The sequence below is a fragment of the Mustela nigripes genome, chromosome 16, assembly GCF_022355385.1.
Source record: "Mustela nigripes isolate SB6536 chromosome 16, MUSNIG.SB6536, whole genome shotgun sequence".
Lineage (NCBI taxonomy): Eukaryota > Metazoa > Chordata > Mammalia > Carnivora > Mustelidae > Mustela > Mustela nigripes.
In genome coordinates this window covers 44,242,664-44,263,317 of record NC_081572.1, presented here as the reverse complement: position 1 = coordinate 44,263,317, position 20,654 = coordinate 44,242,664, and the positions used below count along the sequence as shown (strand labels likewise).

The 20,654-nt window shown below is 48.7% G+C and overlaps 1 protein-coding gene across 4 annotated transcripts in view; it reads right to left on the bottom strand.

Moving 5' to 3' along the window:
• Positions 1–20,654, bottom strand: part of RPH3AL (rabphilin 3A like (without C2 domains)) — a 141,099-nt gene that overhangs the window by 109,499 nt on the left and 10,946 nt on the right. For 3 of the 4 annotated variants that reach the window (XM_059380348.1, XM_059380351.1, XM_059380352.1), the window contains exon 1: positions 4,397–4,504. The gene's annotated coding sequence lies outside the window, so the exon portion shown is untranslated. Of the gene's footprint in view, positions 1–4,396; positions 4,505–19,898; positions 20,066–20,654 lie in introns of those variants that run through there. The other variant, XM_059380349.1, reaches the window with a different exon arrangement.

Genomic DNA, 20,654 nt, shown 5'->3' with positions numbered 1-20,654 from the left:
TTGGGGGAGAAAGGAAATGAACTTGTAGAACACAGGATTTTTACGGTAGTGAAACTATTATAGGATACTGTAATGGTGGATGTACTCACGTCTGTCATTATACAACTGTCAAAACCCAAGGTACAACACCAGGAGTGACCCCTAAATGTAAAATACAGGCATATAATTAATAATTATACATCAAGGGATGCCAGGGTGGCTCAGTTGGTTAAGTGACTGCCTTCAGCTCAGGTCATGCTCCCAGAGTCTTGGGATCAAGTCCCACTTCAGGCTCCCAGCTCCATGGGGAGTCTGCTTCTCCCTCTGACCTTCTCCCCTCTCATGCTCTCTCTCTCACTCTCTCTCTCTCAAATAAATAAATAAAATCTTTAAAACAAAATGAAAAATAATAATTATGTATCAATACCAGCTCATCAATTGTAACAACTGTACTACCACATCAATGCAAGAAGTTAGTAAGAGGGGGGAACTGGGGGCAGGAAGGGGATATGTGTGAACCCTCCCTATGTTTCACACAATTTTTTCCTGTAAACTTAAAACCATTAAAATCAAATGCTAATAGAACAATTTTTTACTTTTCTTCTACAGAGGGAAAAAAAAACATGACACCCCGGTCTTCATCTGTGGGAAATCTGCTACTAGGATTAAAATTAAGTTGGTAGACCACGTCAGACCCTTCAAAATGTTTTTGTGTCAGTTACGGATATGCTATCATCCCCGATCACAAACAAGGAAAGAAAGCACGTACTGTTCGTGCCTTTATTCCGCGAATGTCTTCTGTGTCCCCACCACATGGGGACACAGCCCTATCGCAGACGGCTGCCAGGCTGACAGACGCTAGCTCCCAATGCTTTTCCTTCCCCGCCTGTATCACAATTTGAACGTGTGCATTTCTTTGTTTGTTAATCTCTGTAAGATCCTGGGGTGGGGGTGGCTCCGTTTTGTTCGCTGCAAATCCCCAGGGCAGCCGCCCCTGAGCAGGAGGAATCCCGAGTGAACCAGACAAGGACTCCACCAACGCGGGGGCCACACCAAAAACGGCAGAGGCAAGAGCAGGGCTGCTGGGGTCCTCTGCGGCAGCCCCGGAGGGCCTCGGACAGAAGAGTCCGGTGGAGAGACAGAAAGGAAAAAGCAGGGACTTGGCAGGCATGAGGCCGGCATTCCAGGAAGACAATCTTCCTGGTAGGACTGCCAGAAAGGAAGAGACCTCTGTGAATTTCAGAGCTGGAAAGTCACTCAGGAGATTGTTACTTAAGATCACAGGCCTTAAGGACACACAGCTCTTGGGTACCAAGTCAGAGCAGGTGAGATCCCAGGACCTCCTAGGAGCCCAGGAAAAGGGCAAAGTGCACCTTGATTCTTGGGCCTTCACCTAAGTGAAGCTAATGATAGAGGAGAGTGAACATAGACCCCCAAACCCCCGAACCCCCTGCAATCCCCTGCCATCCAAGGTCAGGGAGTGTGGCCAGAAACAGCCAGCTCAAGGATGAACTACCTCTGATGTCAAATCCCCATGCTAGGCCATATATACTCATTATTTTTAAATTAAAATAATTTTTAAAAATTTTTAATTAAAATTAATTTAAAATGAAAACAATCACCTCTGCTGTATCATAACTCCCAGAATCCCCATTATAGCGCTGCTGGATTTCACAGATGTGCCCAGGATGCTGTGGGGGGCTGTACCCCACGCAGACAGTGACTGGCTTCTTCCAAGTTACAGACCCTGTCCAAAGTTTCACCAGCAAGTATACAGAAGCGGGCTCTGCAGCGAACAGCCTGTGTCATTTGGGACCAGCTCAGTTTCCCCACACTCTTTTCCCTCTTTCACACAAAGAAGCAGCTATCCAGGGGCGCCTGGGTGGCTCAGTGGGTTAAAGCCTCTGCCTTTGGCTCAGGTCATGATTTCAGGGTTCTGGGATCAAGTCCTGCATCCGGCTCTCTGCTCAGCGGGGAGACCGCTACCCCCTCTCTCTGCCTGCCTCTCTGCCTACTTGTGATCTCTCTCTCTGTCAAATAAATAAATAAAATCTTTAAAAAAAAAAAAAAGAAGAAGAAGAAGAAGGCAGTCATCCTTTCTCAACAGGTTTTGTCCCAGATGAACTCTGTTTAACTCAAAGTTCCAAACATGGTGCCTGGAACATAGTAGGTCCTCAAGGGGGAAAAGAAAAAAACCCTTGCTTTTTAAACCAAGCTGGTCTCTGAACACCTAGTGAGCTTCTCTGCACTAGAAGGAAGAAATGGGAGAGTTAAATAAGACAACTGGCCCAGATGACCGCAGGCTGAACAAAACCCTTGCCCAGGGCTATCGGCCACGCTGCCTGGGCCAAGCTGGAGGCCAGGAAAATGCTTGCTTCCTTCTCCTGCAGGAACTCAGTGCTCTGGCCTGGAGAGGAGTTTCCTTCAGCTGTCCCCACCCATTTCCTCCTGAATATTCCATGCTCAGCCAGGACATACCAAGAAGAGGCCACTGGGACCAACTGGGAGGGGTGGCCTGAACCCCTCTTCCAGGCCTCTCTGTGCACACGACCTGCACTTTCGCCTGGCTCCCACTGCCTCCCCACACAGAGACCAAGCATTGGTTTGTCTACCCTACCTGCCTCTCTCTAGATTCTCCAGGCTGCTGGCCAGAAACAGCAGGAGACAGGCTGGGGAGCTGGGCTGCTTGCCCTTAGCCATGGCCCTAGTTTGGCCTCTTATACTCTCTTTACTTAGGTCCCTGACTGGTCAGCCTACTTCTAGTTCTGGTACGTACTACAGGTGAGTCTCTTCAAGGGCAGTCATGAACCACTCCCCTCCTCAAGCACCTTCAATGTCTCCTACTGCCCCCTGAATGAAGTTCGGAGACCACACCCAGATTGACAGCTCTCTCCGGCATAACCCAAACCCACCCTCCAGTCCCCACAGGGCTTATAATGAAATGAATTCTACCAAGATCTGAACACACATTTCAGGACCTGGGAGTACAGATTTGCCCTAGCTGGATCTTGTTCCTCCACCACCCTCCCCCCACGCTTCCTGACTCTCCTGAAAGCCCTTTCCCTTCCTGGTCTCTGAAGTCCTCTAGCACACTGTCCCCAAACCTCGGGCATCTAGTGCCACTTGCTATCCCCACGCAGCCCCCGCACTAGTCTTTACTTAATATTTTCCTTAACATCCACTCATTCTTTCGCTTCTACTTCTTTTCAAGGGAAACTTTGTATCTCCACCTTAACTAGGAAACCATGTCAGGGTGCCTAGTTTGACTCTTGATTTTGGCTCAGGTCATGATCTCAGGGTCATGAGATGGAGCCCTGCGCTGAGTGTGGAGTCGGCTTTGATTCTCTCTCTCCTTCCCCCTCTGACCTTCCCCCTAACTTGTGCACATGTGCACTCTCTCTCTCTAAAATAAATAAATCTTGGGCGCCTGGGTGACTCAGTGGGTTAAGCCTCTGCCTTTGGCCCAGGTCATGATCTCAGGGTCCTGGGATCGAGTTCCACATTCAGCTCTCTGCTCAGCAGGGAGCCTGCTTCCCCCACCCCTCTACCTGCCTCTCTGTCTACTTGTGATCTCTCTCTCTGTCAAATAAAGAAAATCTTAAAAAATAATAATAATAAAATAAATAAATCTTTAAAAAAAGAAAGAAAACCATATCATTTGCCATGAACAGATGGCAACTGAAGAAAACAAAGTTATATTCTAATAAACATGAAAATAAATACATAATTCATTAAGTGTTTCAAATGCTCATCTATATAATGTACTTAATAATTACTATGTACTTACAATCACACCCCAAGAAATGCTGTCTTGGTGATTTATTTTTGCCTCTCATGGCCCTTGGTTTTTCTGGCCCTGTCGCACAGTTATCTGGGGACCTGTTCTAGGCCTGTCCTGGTTGACTCCAAATGTGAGCACGTTGTGGGCAAAGAGCCTACCGCCTCTTTCCTGGTGCCTATGGACAGCATCATGTGTAATAAAGATATTTTATCAAACCAAATGTTTCAATTAGCTCAAGTCGTATTAATGGGTCCCATTTTCTGCCTCGCCTTGGGCTCACTACTGCTCAACTCTCTACTGAAACACACATCCTCTCTGCCCACCAAATCAATTCCTGTCCGCCGGGTCTCTTGGACGATGGTATAGACAGTGACGGTCACAGCAGCACCACCTGCGGCAGTTGGGGGAGACCCCTGCTTTCTCTTCCTCCAGAGCAGCAGGACCTGGGCAACCCAACCCGGAGAAGCAAGTCTCCCATTAACCATTAACCCACACTCTCCAGCCCAGACACACACACCCAGCCCTGGGACTTAGCAGAGTTCTGGGAAAACCCCTGTATGAGCTGAGCCTCTGGTTCCAGGAAATACAAAAGTCCTCTACCTGTCCCCTCAGAGCCAGAGACCCCAAAACACCTACCAGGAGCCGGAGAGGCTTCGCAGGGGGCGCCTGGCCCTGGTGGCACCCCAGCGGGAGGTGACTCTCCCTCCCACCACGTGTTGTCAGGGGTGACCCCAGAGGAAGATCTGAATCACTCAGACTTAAGTCAATAAGTGGCAGCCGCAGGGAGGCCCCAGCTGGAGCCAAACCAAGGCCTGGATTCTTCCCAGTGGACTGAAGCTGGGACAAAGGCAGCCCACAGCCGGTCTGCTGGTGACCAGTCTCCCTGACAACAAAGTCTTTTCTGTGAACAGACTAGGGACACTTCCTATTAGAGGGAGACCTCCTTTGGGAATGGTTATAATCTTTTTGTCTTTTTTGTATTATTTTTGTAGTCTGGTTACTTTTATGAATTTCAAGGATTTTTTGTTGTTGTTGTTAGAAAGGGTACCTTTCACGGAAAGGTAGCCAAAATATGCATTCTAGGGGCACCTGCGTGGCTCAGTCAGTGAAGCATCTGGCTTCAGCTCAGGTCATGATCCCAGGGTCCTGGAATCGAGCCCCACATCGGGCTCCCTGCAGGGAGCCTGTGTCTCCCTCTCTCTCTCCTGCTCCCCCTGCTTGTGCTCTATCTCTCTGTCAAATAAATAAAATCTTAAAAAAATAAATAAATAAAAAACCTCGTTCTAGATAGTGTCATGCATGAGACATCTCATAAGTATGGGTGTATTTCCCCAAGAAAAAGGTAAACTAAGGAACAGATAACTTGACCAATGCCATAAACGGAACAGCCTCCCAAATATAGCTTGAGGAAGACAAGGATACGGAGTGAGCCCCTGTGTAGCCAGGGACCGTTACATGCTGACACCTGCCTACAGTGGGAAGATGACAAGGATCTCCTTTTTGACCTTTTCATAGTGCAAACAAGTTAACAACAGGAAAAAAGGTTGTCTTGATAAGAAAAAAACACCATGTCTGGCAACCTATCCCTCATGGAGAACAAAAGCAGATGCCACTGAAAGGGATGGTTGGAGAGCATCATGAAGAGGTTCTCAAACTGGGTTCCAAGGAGCCCTGGGGTGTCACACCACCTCTTCAGGGCTGCTGATGGAGAATGGAAGGAATACAGAGAGTGTGTTCCAACCCAACCCAGAGCAACACAGCACTCCTCTGCTCCCTATATTGGACTTTCAGGGAAGGTTTTATTTCAAGGAAAGCTCCCATAGCTAACAATGTTGGGGAAAGCTAGTATGTGACACTGGTGGCATCACGCAGGAGGACGGGACACAGCTGTCTCTGAGTTTGTGGGAATTGGCGGCCACATCCCCAGGTACACTGGGAACCAGCTAGTCCTTCATCCTGAAGGTGGGCAGAGGCTGGCCCAGGCATACATTTCGTCTGTCCAGCATTCCCGTCTTTGCGCATGAGTCTTCCTCCAGGCCAAGGAAAATCATGCCCGCAAGTCCTTGGGGGAGGGGTCCGCACAGACACTATATGGCCCCACGTTCCCTCCTCAGGGTGAACGTGACTGGGCCCAACCAGATAGAATATCCCCACCCCTTGAGCACAGTGACTGGCACAGGACTGGGCGGGCCTGTGGGTCCTTCCCCAGGGTTCTCTCAAGAGTTACTGAGAAACACACTCTTTCCCAGTGAGAGTAAGCTGTGAGGACAATGTTGGCTTGGGATGACCAGTGGCTATCTTGCCACCACAGCCTAAGGATGAAAACAAGCTGAGCTGAGAGATGGAGGTAAATAACCCAGATGGCATCGTCAGTCGCTGGATCCAGCCATGCCTGAACCACCACCCTGATTCCAAGTTGCCGGGTCCACAGAGTCTCCTTTATGTTCAAGCTGGTTTAAGTCAGGTCTTTGTCAGCTGTAATCAAGAGTCCTGAGTAAAGCACCTCTCCAGGAATGAGAAGGAGCGGAAACGTATACACAAATTTGAGTGAGCTTGACATGAATTAACATGTTAACATGTTAACAGAAATGTCCTAGAAAGGAGCTTCCTGCTCCAGAGATCACAGGCCCCTGTGGAGGGCTGTGCCAGCAGCAATCTAGCCTGGAGATGCCAGGGCAGTGGCTGCTTCCCCTCAAAATGCCCAGGCTTCATTCCCAGGCCTACTTGGGCCCTTTGCAGCAGCCGCATGCCCAGAGGAAGCCCCCCACCCCACTGTGGGCTTCTTCCCTGGCCCCTGGATGGTGTGGCAGCCTCCCCATTTGTCCCCACAACTGGTCTGCCCCCTCGGGATCCACCCAAGCCACTACGGGAGGTTCACCCACTCTGCATGCCCCAGGGCTATGTGAGGCTATCCCAGATCTTCCCAGACTCTGGCTTACCTGCCAGGCCCAACAGCCCCAGATTTGCCAGGGCAACCAGACTAGTGCAGCTAGAACAAACGGCAAGGAAGTAAGTCTTGCGTGCTGACTCGAGAACCTTCCACACTAACATGTGGGGCGTGTGTGCCCCCTCTGGCCTCTCTCAATCCAGCATCATCCTGCAATGTGGGAATCCCAAGCAAAAAGGCCCCCGTCACTGCTTTGTCCCTACCCTCTTTAGTCAAAACCTCACCGAACAGGCTTGAGCATGAAAGTAGGAACCCAACTGTTTCATGAATCCATAGGTAAGATGTGCAAGAAGGAAGCTGAAAGGGACAAAGTGAGTGACTCGTATATGAAAGAGGGTAAGGTGATACTTAATATAAATAGGAAATAAAAGTTCTTTATGTAAGTGACTGAAAAATACCTTAAAAAGCAGAAGAGGGGGAAATCAGTAAAATAAATCTGTTCCTGGAAAATAAAGGCATTAAAAAAAAGCCGTGTGCAAGAGAACACCCAGGGGTGCCTGGGTGGCTCCGTGGGTTAAGCCTCTGTTTTCGGCTCAGATCATGATCTCAGGGTCCTGGGATGGAGCCCTGCATCAGGCTCTCTGCTCGGTGGGAAGCCTGCTTCTCCCTCTCTCTCTGCCTGCCTCTCTGCCTAGTTGTGATCTCTGCCTCTGTCAAATAAATAAATAAATACATTTTTTAAAAATGCTACAAATATGATCAGTACATATTCCATTTTAAAACTGGAAATGTGGGGTGAGGAGGCCAGGTGGCTCAGTCATTAGGCATCTGCCTTTGGCTCAGGTCATGATCCCGGGGTCCTGGGACTGAGTCCCGAGTTGGGCTCCCTGCTCAGCGGGGAGTCTGCTTCTCTGTTTCTCTGTTTCTCTCTACCACCCCCCGCCCCTGGCTCATGCTCTCTCTCACGCACTCTTTCTCGCAAATGAAAAAAATTTTTCTTAAATCTTTAAAAGCAATAGATAAGATAAAATTGGATGTGTGGGCAGAAGCGTTATGCAGTGAACCAGAGGCACAAAGCGCCTCCAGAGAGTGGGGCCAGGCCAGCAGGGGCGGCAGGCATGACCAGGGCTACGCTGGGGTCTGGAGAGCCAGAGCCTGCCTGGGGGGGGGGGGGTTCCCCAAGGATTGACAGGCACAGCAGAAGCAGGATGTAAAGACTGAGGAGCAAAGGCTCCCTCCACTATTCCTGCATCCACTTGGGTTTGATCTTTCCTGCCCTCCTCCCCTCTGCCCCTGCCTGCCTGAGGTCCCTCCCCCACCCCATCCCTGCTCCACCCACAAACCTGCTGCCCTCCCCTCTGCTGCCCAGTCGCCTTTGCGCATTGCTCCAGCAGCTAGCTCCCCACCCCCGCCACTGCCCTTACAGCACCCCAAAGTAATCCTGGCCCTTCCCTCCTCCAGCACTGCCTCTGTGCCTCAGCTCCCTGCCCCCAGGGCCTTGGATGACCCTTCCCTCCACCTCATCCTTGTAGCCTCAGCCAGTGGGGCTACACCCAGAAGCCTTCCTTGATCTCCTTGCCCCCTCGGACACTGTCCCCACCCCCCTCAGGGCTGGGCATTGGCTCCCTTATGCCGGTTCACCCGGAAAAGCCTGCACCTGCTTCACCTTTGTGCTTTCACTCATTCACGCCACAGTTATGCACCAGGCACCTATGATGTATCAAGCCTATGCTGGCATAGGAGGGGCGTGAGCAAGACACACCCTGTCCCTGGCTTGGAGCTCGTGTCTTGGAGGGCAACAGAGCCACCAAACAAATCAGTGCAAATAAATGCATCGGTACCAGCTGTGATGGGGGCTGAGAGAAAAGTGCACGGTTCCTGAGCTCCAAAGTAGAGGAAGTCGAGGAGGGCATCTCGGAGGTGGTGACGGGCCCCAGAAGGGAGAGGACGGTGGGCCAGGCACACTTTGCTAAACACCTGGGGAACGAATGAGTGGCTAGAGTGAGTCAGGAACTGCTGGTGTGTCCGTGTCCTTACAAATGCATTTATCCCCTCTTCTCACCCGGACAGGTCACTGGTACCCAGAGGGCTTTCGCAGCAAACAGATCTGCGGTGCACACAGGACAGGCCCACCTCTGTCACATCTCGGCAGCACTCAGCAAGAGCATGTGGCTCTCCGCTCACGGCTCTCTTGTGGCTCCCAACACCGCCAACACGCCCGGTGCGGGCACAGCCCTGGTAATGGCTGCCCAGAGCACATGCTAGAAGGATGGCAAGGTTCTGTCTGGCCTCTGCAGGCAAGGGCCACCACCGGTCAGTGACATCTGCCCACGGGAGCAGGAGTACGCCACCATGTCCCATATTTTCTGTACCATTTGCGGTCCCATAGAGGACCACACAGGCAAGAAATTTCCTGTAGATCTAATGGCCTGGAGTAGCCCCCCGTGACTGGTATCCTATTCCTTATGGACCACATGGACCGTGCGAATAATACTGTTTTCCTGCTTTGACCACTCACAAGTTCAGAGCTAACTTTGTGGTTCAGAGGCAGCCGACTGTGCACAGCTCTCTGGCTTGAGTGTGTATTCTCTCTCCCTGGTTCTGACCTTCTGGTTATCTACATTTTTCCTGATCTTGCTTTTGCAGGTTTCTATTTAATTACATACACACAGACACAAACATATGTACCTAAGTATACAGAACACACCCTCTTCTAGATCTGACACATATAACACCTATTTTATGTTTCTGTTGCAAAGACACGTTTCTACATGTTGTCTATATTCCAGATCTAGAGAGAAAGCTACATTCCCGTGGGCATCTGGATTCCTTCATGGAGCCAGATGGAGGCCTACAGGGAGAGATGGGCAGAAGACGGGGAAAACAATGAAGAACAAAAGCATTCAGATCACCCCCACGCCCTGCTGTGAACAGAGTCTGGGATTAGAGAGGAGAGGCTGGGCCTTTAGTCCCAGCTCGGGCCAGCAGTGAGGGAAGTACAGGAGAAAAACGACTCTCACCACTGCGCCCCTCGCCGGGCAACATGAGGTTTTACCAACTACTGAATGCATATAAAACAATCTGTCCTACTTACTTTGTTCAATTGTAACAGAGACTAAATGGAGAGGTTCCTGACTGCTAATCAGCGCTAAGCCCCCAGCTTATGCCACCGGCATCATTATCAGCACTGGAAAGAATATTCTGGGCAACCAGCACCCAGCCATGAGCAAGAAAACGCCACACTGCACGGCTTCCTACAAATGCTGGAGGCATTTAACAAGAGTTGAGCCTTTGGAGCCGACATCTGTATGCAGAGTCCTTCCTTGTCCCTCCCTTCCCTCCACCCCAGTGTCTGAGAACCGCGCCTCACTGAAGGACTTCAAGTCCCTGCTTCGCACAGCCAGAGAAAAAGCACCGTGCAGATCAATCACACTCCTTGGGGCTGGAACTGGCAGCTGCCACCTCCCCCTGGTGCCAAGGACCAGGGCTCCAGGCCCCATGCACCACCTGCAGTCCAGGTAAAGAGCATGAGCGGAGGCTGGAAACCATGGGGCAGTGTGAGGTCACCGGCAGCCGACACCCACGCACACCTCCCACCAGACGTCACATGCACTTCCTCTGGCCTCTGCAATCAGAGGCCCATTTACTCCACAACCACCAGGGTTTGGAGGTACCCGAATTCAGTGCCACGGAGTTTCAAGTAACAGGTGAAAACGAGACAGTGACAATTACCGGGGAACGGTTAGATCTTTCTTTACTGTGGGAACGGACAGAATTCATAAAGGTGGTAAGACGAATTCTAAATTCTGGAACGTTCCCGGCCCAGCCAGAGGCTGAAAGTAAAGGCCAAAAAGCGTAGGGGAGATGGACAATCAAGAATGAATCTGCAGGGGCACCTGGGTGGCTCAGTGGGTTGAGCCTCTGCCTTCGGCTTAGGTCGTGATCTCAGGGTCCTGGGATCGAGCCCCGCATCGGTCTCTCTGCTCAGCGGGGACCCTGCTTCCCCCTCTCTCTGCCTGCCTCTCTGCCTACTTGTGATCTTTCTCTCTGTCAAATAAATAAATAAAATTAAAAAAAAAAAAAAAGAATGAATCTGCAAACCAGGTCAAGTGACAGAAGAAGGTCTCGTGTAGATTATCCCTGGGGGCAGACCAGTCCTAGGCAGCGAGTTACTCCAAGTGTGTGTGTCTGGTTTGGGGATGCACTCTGCCGTAAAAGAACCTGGCCTTTATCTGATGACCCTTCCCCTCCTCCACCTTACCACTGCTGCCCAACTGTCTTCTGGGGTGGGGGAGCTGTAGAAGCCCAGCATTTACACTGTGACCAGCCTCCTCAGGCCCAACGGACCCTCTGGGGGGTGCGTCCCGAGCAAGCAGGGACGTTGAAATCCTTCCCCTTGAAAATCTGGGAAATGAGCTGAGTCTCAACTGCTTTCTGGAAGAGTAAGCTGTAAACCCAGGAGCTGGTGGAGGGCCCACTTTCCCCATGTGGGTACCCAGGAAAGAAAACGATCGTGTGCGGTGGGAAACAAGAGGCCACATGAGGCTGAAGCAAACACTAGTCAGAGAGAGGGCTGCTGTGTTTCCCTTGGGTCCATGGGCGTGATTCAGCCCTTCCAGCGGCCTGAGCTTCCATGAGATACTCCAGTGACCTGGCAAGAAATTCCCATTTTTGTTCAATGGCTACTGCTTGCAACCACCTAGCCCTTGTTAGCCGGATGAATATGAGGTCCGTTCCTGACCACACGTTAAGCCAGGAGATCTCAGCCAGTCTCTGGACTGATGAAGAACACCCAGGGGGGTTCCAATCGTGGCCGGGGAGGTCTGGCTCCATCTAGCGGGGGGAACCTTGAACAATAACCTCCCTGAAATACAGAAGCCTCCCCAAAACCACCGATGACACTCTCCAATCCGTTCTCCTCCAAGGTCACAGAGAGCTCTTCAAAATGCAACCCAAAATGGAACTCTCTAGGTCCAGCCTCCAGGAGCCTCCTACTGCTCTGAAAATAAAACCCAAATCCTCCCTGCTAGCTCACCCCCTCCCAGCACTCACTCCCCATTTTCCCTCCCCTCAGCAACCTCCCAACAACCACTTGTTTTCCACCCTTGTTTTCTCTATGAATTTGCATATTCTGGACTTTTCATATAAATGGTAACAGGTGGCCTTTTCTACTCTTTCGTTTATCTGTGCTCCAATCTTTATTATTTCTTTCCTTCTGCTCACTTTGGATTTCGTTTCTTCTTCTTCCAGTTTCTGAAGGTGGAAGATTATTAATTTGAGGTCTTTCTCCTTTATTAATACAGGTACTTTTGGGTTTTTTTTTAAGATTTATTTATTTATGTATTTGACAGAGAGAGATCACAAGTAGGCAGAGAGGCAGGCAGAGAGAGAGAGGAGGAAGCAGGCTCCCTGCTGAGCAGAGAGCCCGATGCGAGGCTCGATCCCAGGACCCTGAGATCGTGACCTGAGCTAAAGGCAGAGGCTTTAACCCACTGAGCCACCCAGGCACCCCAATACAGGCACTTTTAACATAAATTTCCTCCTAAGCACGGCTTCAGCTGCATCCCAGAACTTTGGACACGTCGTATTTTCATTTTCTTATATCTTGAAGTATTTTTGAATCTCTCTCATGACTTCTTGGACCCATTGGCTAGATAGCCATGCTTACTTTCCATCTGTTTGTGAACTTCCCAAATTCCCTTTTGTTACTGATTTCTAATTTCATTCCACTGTATGCAGAGAACATACTTTGAAGGATTTTGATCCTTTGAAATTTAAGGAAGCTTATTTCAGGATACAGTTATCTCCTGGAGCAAACTCTATGAGCCCTTGAGAAGAACGTGGACTCTGCTTCTGTTGGGAGGTGTGCTGTGTAGACATCTGTCAGTCTTAGCTGGTTGATAGGGTTGTTCAAGCCCTGTGTTCCCTTGCGGGTCTGGTCTGCCCCAGTCCATCTACTACTTTGGAACCTTGAAGGCTCCAACTATGACTGTTGAATTGTCTGCTTCTCCCCTCATCTCTGCTAGTCTTCGCTTTGAGTATTTCAGGGGTCCCTTGTTAGGTGCATATATAATTGACATGTTTTCCAGATCAGTTAACAGTAACGTACGCACATTACAAAATGTCTTGTTTGTCTCTCGTCACTATTTCTGTCTTAAACATTTTTTCTGCTATCAGCGTGGCCATCTCAGCTCGCTCATAGTTACTGCTAATGTAGTATATCTTCTTCTACTCCCTTACTTTCCACTGACATGTATCTTTAAATCTAAAGTGTGTTTCTCGTAGACAGTATAGAGTTGGGTTTATCCATCCTGTTAATCCCTGTCTTTTATTGGACTTTTTAGTCCATTTGCACTTAATGCAATTATGGATAAGATTTATGCCATTTTGCTATTTGTTTTCTCTATGTCATGTCTTTTTATTCCTACATTCTTCCATGACTGCCTTCTTTTATGTTAAATAGGGATTTTCCAGCATACCATTTTAGTTCTCTTTTACCACATATTTTTAAATTATTTTCTTAGTGGTAGTCCTGGAGATAACAATTAACATTTTAACTTAAAATGATCTAGCTCTGATTAACAGCAAATCAATTTCAACAACATACGAAGACTCCACTATGATAGAGCTCTGTCTCCTCCCCCTTCCTTTGTGCTGTTATTGCTATGCAAACTACATCTCTTAAGGTTATCACCCTGTCAACACAGTTTTATAACTATTGCTTTATCCAGATAAAAGAAAGGAATTCAAAAAAAAATACATCTATAGCTTTAAAGGTGCTCCTGATATCTTCATGTGGATTTGAGTTCCTGTCTGGTGTCCTTCATTTCAGCCTGAAGGACTCTCATTAGTATTTCTTGTAGGGCATGGCTGACAGCAACAAATTCAGTTTTGATTTGTCTGAGATGTCTTAATTTCTCTTTCACTTCTGAAGGATAGATTTGATTCTGGATGTAGAATTCTTAGTTGACGGTCTTTTTTGTGTTAGCGCTTTGTCACCCCACTGCCTCCTGGTTTTCATGGTCTCTGATGAGAAGTCAGCCGTAAGTCTTATCAGGGATCCTTTGCCAGATTAAGTCTTGCCCTTCATTTCTGAGCTCAACTATCTCCTCCTCCCTGGACTAGGTCAGGCCCTTTTGCACATGCCCCCCAGCACTCTTTACTTCTCTTTTGTAGGGATGATTACAACTGTAATTAAACAATTAACAACAGAAGTAGCTCTTGAGTACATTCACGCACGTGTGTGTGTGTGTGTGTGTGTGTGTGTGTGTGTGTGTCTCACTAGAAGTTCTATAAGGCAAGAACCAGGACTGTTTTGTTCACTGCTCTATCCCCAGAGGCAGCACAGTGACAGCACACTGTAGTCTTTCAAAAAAATATTTAGAGTGAATGAATGAAAGTCATCCCAAGGTAGACTGAGTTACTGGGGTCAATTCTTTACTTCCAGTCATTGAATAAGATAGCCACACTCTGCCATGGCCTTGTGGTGGGCAGTGTACTTCCCTGTCCCTTGGCTTGGGACTGAACACATGGCCTGGGACTGGCTGATGGGATGTTGGCGGATATGTGAGAGAAGGCTTGAAATGTGCTTGTGCCCCTGAGCTCGCTCTCTTGTACTCCTGCCTGTCACCATGACACAAACATACCTTGATGGTCACTGGTCCAAATGATCAGACACATGGAACACACCTAAACCCAACTCCCAGCGTGAAGTCAACAAATCCCACTGAGCGCAGCCTAGGTCAGCCAGACGCCACCCAAACCAAAGACCCATGATGAGGAATAACCACTTACTGACATATGCTGGTGGGTTTTGGGTGGTTTGTTATGCGGCAATATTGTGGCGAGAGATGACTGAGACATATGTCTTGGCAAGTTTTGAGGAACACAAGGAAGTCCTGGGGAAGGTCTTCCATCTGGTCCTTCATATGGCCCACGACTGGGTCCAAACTGATTCTATGGTAGACCCACCTCCCTCCTCCAGACTTACAGAATAAACACTCTAGAATTCTACAGTCCCACATCTGGGATAATGATCCCGAGTGGCAGCCTTCTGGCTGCTGGAGAAGCCCAAAGTGGATTAGGTACCTGCACAGTACCAGGCACACAGTGGAGGTTAATGGGAGCTCATCTTTGTCCTCCTCCAACCACCCTCTCACCAACACCCAACACGGCCTGAGAGTGCGTCTTCACAGCCAGAAAAATCTGGGTTTCTCTGCAGTGGATTTGGGGTGGGCGTTCCCAGTGACTGACCCTTCTTGGGGCCTCCACTGATTCCCCCAAACTCAGGTAAAGAGGAGTGGGCAGGGACATGGGCAGGCAGAGCCTACGCCTTACATTGTTACCCTGATTCAAGGTATAATCTAAGGTTATACTCATCCATTCAAAATGTATAACTGTCTCTTTCAAGGAGGGCTTGAGGCAGCTTGGGGACTAAACACAATAACAAATATACTTAGGGATCAAAGAGAACAGAGGCCAGGCAGAGAGCAGAAAGAGGAGATGCCACCAGAAATCTGAAGATTAAACTGAGAGACACATCGAACTCACTGAGCTCACAGCTCCACAGAAAGGGAGCAGGTACGTGGGTTCCAGAATTTGATATAGCACTGATGTCTGAGTATGAGCCCCACCAGCAGGCGGATCCAAGGCCCAGAGGACACCCCACAGGCCAAACCAAGAACTCGTTACTAGCAATAAGAATCACACTCACCCACATACCAAGCATCGTTCTAAATGCTTTGTCCAAGACTTCTCATTTCATCCTCACGACAGCAACACAGGGACTCATTGTTTCCATTTTATAGATGAGGCAACTGAGGTCGAGAGGCGAAGCAACTTTTCAAGGTCACAGAGGGAGGAGTGCTAGAGGCAGGATGAAACCTCTAAGTCTGAACCCAGAGCCCCTTGCCCCTTACCCAGGAAGCAATCCAGCTTCTGCGCTGCTCATGCTAGGTCCCCACCGCATCCTACAGACGCGGGGCACTTCTGGCTCTGGGCCAGCTACAGGCCACCCTCCTCTCTGCTGAAGCCTCACTCCCTCAGCTTCCGAAGCTCCACCAACCTGCTGGCCTCGCCTAAGTGTCAGAACCCTACAACTGCCCATGAGCCTCCTGCGGATAACCCGCCCCCCGCCAGCCTCTGGGGCACTTTACCTTCCCACCCCCACTAACCCTGCCACCCCAGCACACAGCCCTCCTCGCCGCCCAGCCCTCCTCCGAGCGCAGCGGCTCCCAAGCTATCTCAACGTGCTGGCCATCCCACATGCCTGCCCTAGACTCCAACACTAACGCCCTAGGAGCCCATGTTCTTCATCAGTCCGCAGAGCTCAGCCCTCAGAGTGATGTCAGGGAGGCTGCTCCAGGGCAGGGACCTGTGGCGGCAAACCCTCAAACCCTAAGTAGCTCCTCAACCCATGCTCCAGACAGGCCTGCGCGAAGTGAGGTCCGTCCCTAACTGAATTCTGGCAGCTCCCTTGGCTTGTCCTCTCCTCGAGGACCCCAGAGAGGGACCCAGGCATCAAGTTTCAATTCTGTGAAGGCGACTGACATGCCACACAAGGCCTGCTTGGTCCCAAGGTCCCTCCCCTGCCAAGTTATCCCCCATCACCCTGTCGAGGGTAATGCAGTTCACCATGGGACCCAAATCCAAAGACAGGTTTACAGGCAGTCTGAGGCCATCCCAGCCCATGACCCATTTTGTGCAGGATGAGAGGAGGCTCCTTTTATCCGAGGTGCTTCTCTCTCCACTGTTGGAAAATTATTACAGTACACTGGTAACATGAAAACAAGAGACTTAATGTCCATTTGTTGGAAAATCACTGTCATCAACTACGTAAGTCGAAGCCGTCTTCTGTATGGTACCCTCATAGGACGCTCAGCTTGCAAAAATGACTTTGGCAAACCTACCACAGCAATGTCTACCTGCAGCTCAGGCCAAGCAAGATGCTCCAAGCAGCTGAATGACAGGCCTGGCAGCACCCCTCAGAGGGAGAGGGGGAGGCTACGTGGGGAAGAACCAGGGCCTGTTTCTGCTGAGCTCAAGTCTTAAGCGTAAGGTCCTAACAAGCCCAGACAGTGGGAGAAAGCTCTTCACGTCTAGACCCCAAAGCTGAGGCTTCCACAAATGAGGAGAGCGCCTCGAAAATTAGAACTGGCGCGAAGAGACGGCTGCAGGAACCGGCCGTCCAGAAGGGCCCTCGGATGGAAACGGTAAATGCGGGCCGCTCAGGCAGCTGCCCCGAGACACAGCCTGGACTGGGTTTTATCATTTGAGGTTAGAAAGGACTTCACATTTGTCTCTGACCTTTTTTTGGCAAACGTCACCCATGGACCCTGCCCCTTGATCAAACACTTTCCCAGACCCTGACATTAAGGAGGACAAGCACTGTGACAACTCAGACACCAGTCGGAATTGGGTCGTCTCCTATCACTAATCGGTGTGATTCAATGACATTAAAAGAGCAACCAGAAATGACTTCATTTCCTTTTTTACTTTCAATGAGGCCCCACTTAGAATAGAACGATTTGGATGTTGAGCTTTCTTAGGCAAACGGTCCCTGAGGGATGGTGTGGAAGAACCCCGACTCTGGGTCTACCTTCTGATCAGAGCCCCGAGCTCCCCCTCCTCTCGCCCCCCAAGCGCTCCACTTGGAGGAGCAAGAGAAATGAACCTGGTTTCCAAAAATGAAGTTCAGAAAATCATACACACTCCTACATTTCATCTTCTAAATTAAGCCAGCGTTCTCCATTAACTTCCCACCGGGACCGAGAGAAAACTGTTCCAAAACTCCAAACTAAATTTAAAGTTAGAGGGGAAAGAAAACAAAACAAAACAAAACAAAGATTTGCCAAGCCCAAACGTTTGAAGTAGCTTTGCCACCAACTTTTTAATTAGACGTAAAGTGACTACTTGTCCAAGAGCTCACCTTGTTAGCCCAGAAGTCCAAGGGTTCAAATGGGGTCATAGAAAAATATAGGTATTGGTTAAAAGCAGATTCCACTGCTAAGAGAGTTCTAGCAAGATGAGGGGTGCAATCCGCTAAAATATGGGGGCTAGCAGTTTGGCTGCAAGCAACAGAAGCCAGGACGGCTGACGTGAGCACAGAGGAATTCACCAGAGGGATACCTCCTAGCTCAAAACCAAGGGCAAGGCTGAAGGTGCTGATGTGGGGAAAAAAAAAAACAGGAACTCTAGTAGCGGCAAGAAGCCGAGCTGCAAAGTCTCTTCAGCAACACTGCAAAGGCAGTGACTCCACTAGTTTGTTTCCTTGATTGCTTGACTCAGCACAAGTGTCAGATCCCAGAATGGCAGCCCCGCTGACCCGCCCAGTATGGGCCCAGATCCCACCCCTTGACCTGGGTGATGGCTACATGACAGCGTACACTTTCAAAAATGACTCAAGCAGTATACTTAGGATGTGAGTAGCTTTCGAAACAGATCTTATACTATTTAAAAAAAAAAAAAGTTAGGCCTAACCTATGACCCAGCAATTCTACTACACCCTACGGAGGTAAAAACATGTAAAAGAAATAATAATACATAAGGCACCTGAAAACATATGTCAACAAGGAACTCAGGGTTGCTCTGTTTACAACAGCCAAAAACTCAAAGCAGCCCAGGGGTCTATCCATAGGCTAGTGGGTAAGTAAATGGTACATATCCATACAATGGAGCATGACAGCAATCAAAAGGAAGCTCACACCAATGACAAGTATCAAGACTTTATGTCAGGGGCGCCTGGGTGGCTCAGTGGGTTAAAGCCTCTGCCTTCGGCTCAGGTCATGATCCCAGGGTCCTGGGATTGAGCCCCGCATCAGGCTCTCTGCTCAGCAGGGAGCCTGCTTCCTCCTCTCTCTCTGCTTGCCTCTCTGCCTACCGGTGATCTCTGTCTGTCAAATAAATAAATAAAATCTTTAAAAAAAAAAAGACATTATGTCAAGTGAGAGAGGAAGAAGCCTTTGACAAGGGGCGCCTGTGTGGCTCAGTTGTTGAGCATCTGACTTCGGCTCAGGTCATGATCCCAGGGTCCTGGGATCGAGCCCCACATCGGGCTCCCTGCTCGGTGGGAAGCCTGCTCCCTCCGTCTCCCACTCCCCCTACTGTGTTCCCTGTGCTCCTTGTGTCCCCTGCTTGTTTTGCTGTGTCTCTCTCTGTGCCAAAGAAATAAAATCTTTGAAACAAAAAGAAGCCTCTGACACAAGAGTACATACTGTATGATTCCATTCATAAGTTCTAGCACAGGCAAAATTGGTCCATGGTGGAAACAAATCCAAACAGTGGTTGATTCTGAGGGAGTCCTTCTCCCTCGCTTTCAAAAGAGATACAAAAATTAAAGATAAATAAAAAATAAAATATATCAAAAAAAAAAAGAAAAGATAGGGGATGCCTGGGTGGCTCAGTGGGTTAAGCCTCTGCCCTCAGCTCAGGTCATGATCCCAGGGTCCTGGTATTGAGCCCCACATCAGGCTCTCTGCTCAGTGGGGAGCCTGCTTCTCCCCCTGCTTGTGCTCTTCTTTCTCTCTGACAAATAAATAAGTAAATAAAATCTTCAAAAAGAAAAAGAAAAGATGCGATTAAGATAGTGAAAAAGCTAGCCATAAGCTGGGAGAAGTGTTTATTACACATAATAAACAAAGAATTAGTACCAGAATGTGAATGTGGGAGGATCACTTATGAATCCAATATTTTTTTTTTGAATCAGTAATAATCTAATAGGGTACCACCTGGAGGAGGGGGAGGGAAGAGACAAAAAGTCAAATAGGAAAGAAATAGATAAAGAAAAGTACAGGTGCATAAATAAGGAAGCACAAATCACTCATAAATATATTCAGTGTTAGCCATAATTATCAAAATGCCAATTTTTAAAAAGATTCTTTTATTATTGCTTTTTTTTTTTTTTTTTTAAGAGAGAGAGACAGAAAGCATGAGTGCAGGGAGTGGTTAGGGGCAGAGGGGGAGGGGGAGAGAATCTCAAGCAGACTCCAGGGCCAGGATGGAGCTCAACTGGGGGCTCAATCTCAGGATCCTGAGATCATGACCTAAGCTGAAATCAAGAGTCAGATACTTAACCAACTGAGCCACCCAGGCACCCCAAGATTTTATTTTATTTTTTAAAATAATCTCTATACCCAATGTGGGGCTCGAACTCACAACCCCAAGATCAAAAGTCACATGCTCCACCAACCGAACAAGCCAGGCGCCCCTTCAAACGCCAGTTTAAACGACAGTAAGATATCAGCTCCTACTCACCAGACCGACGAAAACGAAGAAAGTGGATGATATCAAGGATTGGTGAAGACACCAAGCAACCAATGCTCTGGTCCAGGGCTTCGGGGAGCACACGTGGCTTCGAAAGGACAGGAGGTGAAGGAGCACACGAGCCTACGGCCTTGTAATTCTACTCCCAAGTAAACATCCTAGAGAAATTTTCACATGGAGAGGATGTTGGTGATAGTAGAGAAAAGCAGAAACAACCCAAATGCCCATCAACAAGTGGCAGGGAGAAACAGACTGGGTACTAGCCACATGCAACAACAGGTGAATGTCAACAACACATACACACACGTATCAGTTTAAACAGGGATCCGGCCTGAGTCCACTGCCAATACCTCAAAGCATACAAAAATCCGACAATATATCGCTGAAGGATATAAACCTGTATGGTAAAGCTATGAAGGACAGAAGGTTAATAATTATAACAAAATCCAGGTTAGTGCGTCTCCTGGGGGTGGGAAAGAGGGAGAGCCATTTAAGGAGAGGTAGAAAAGCAGTTCTAAAGGGCTAGCAGTGCTCTATTTCTTAAGCTAGGTAGGCAGACATCGGTTTCATTATTCTCCTTTAAACTGTACATGTATGTTTTATATGTTCTTATATACATACATTTCACAATAATTTTTTAAGTCAGTAACTTCTTATATTCCAACATATCCAATTGAAAATAAATGTTTTTTTTTTAAAGATTTTATTTATTTATTTGACAGAGAGAGATCACAAGTAGGCAGAGAG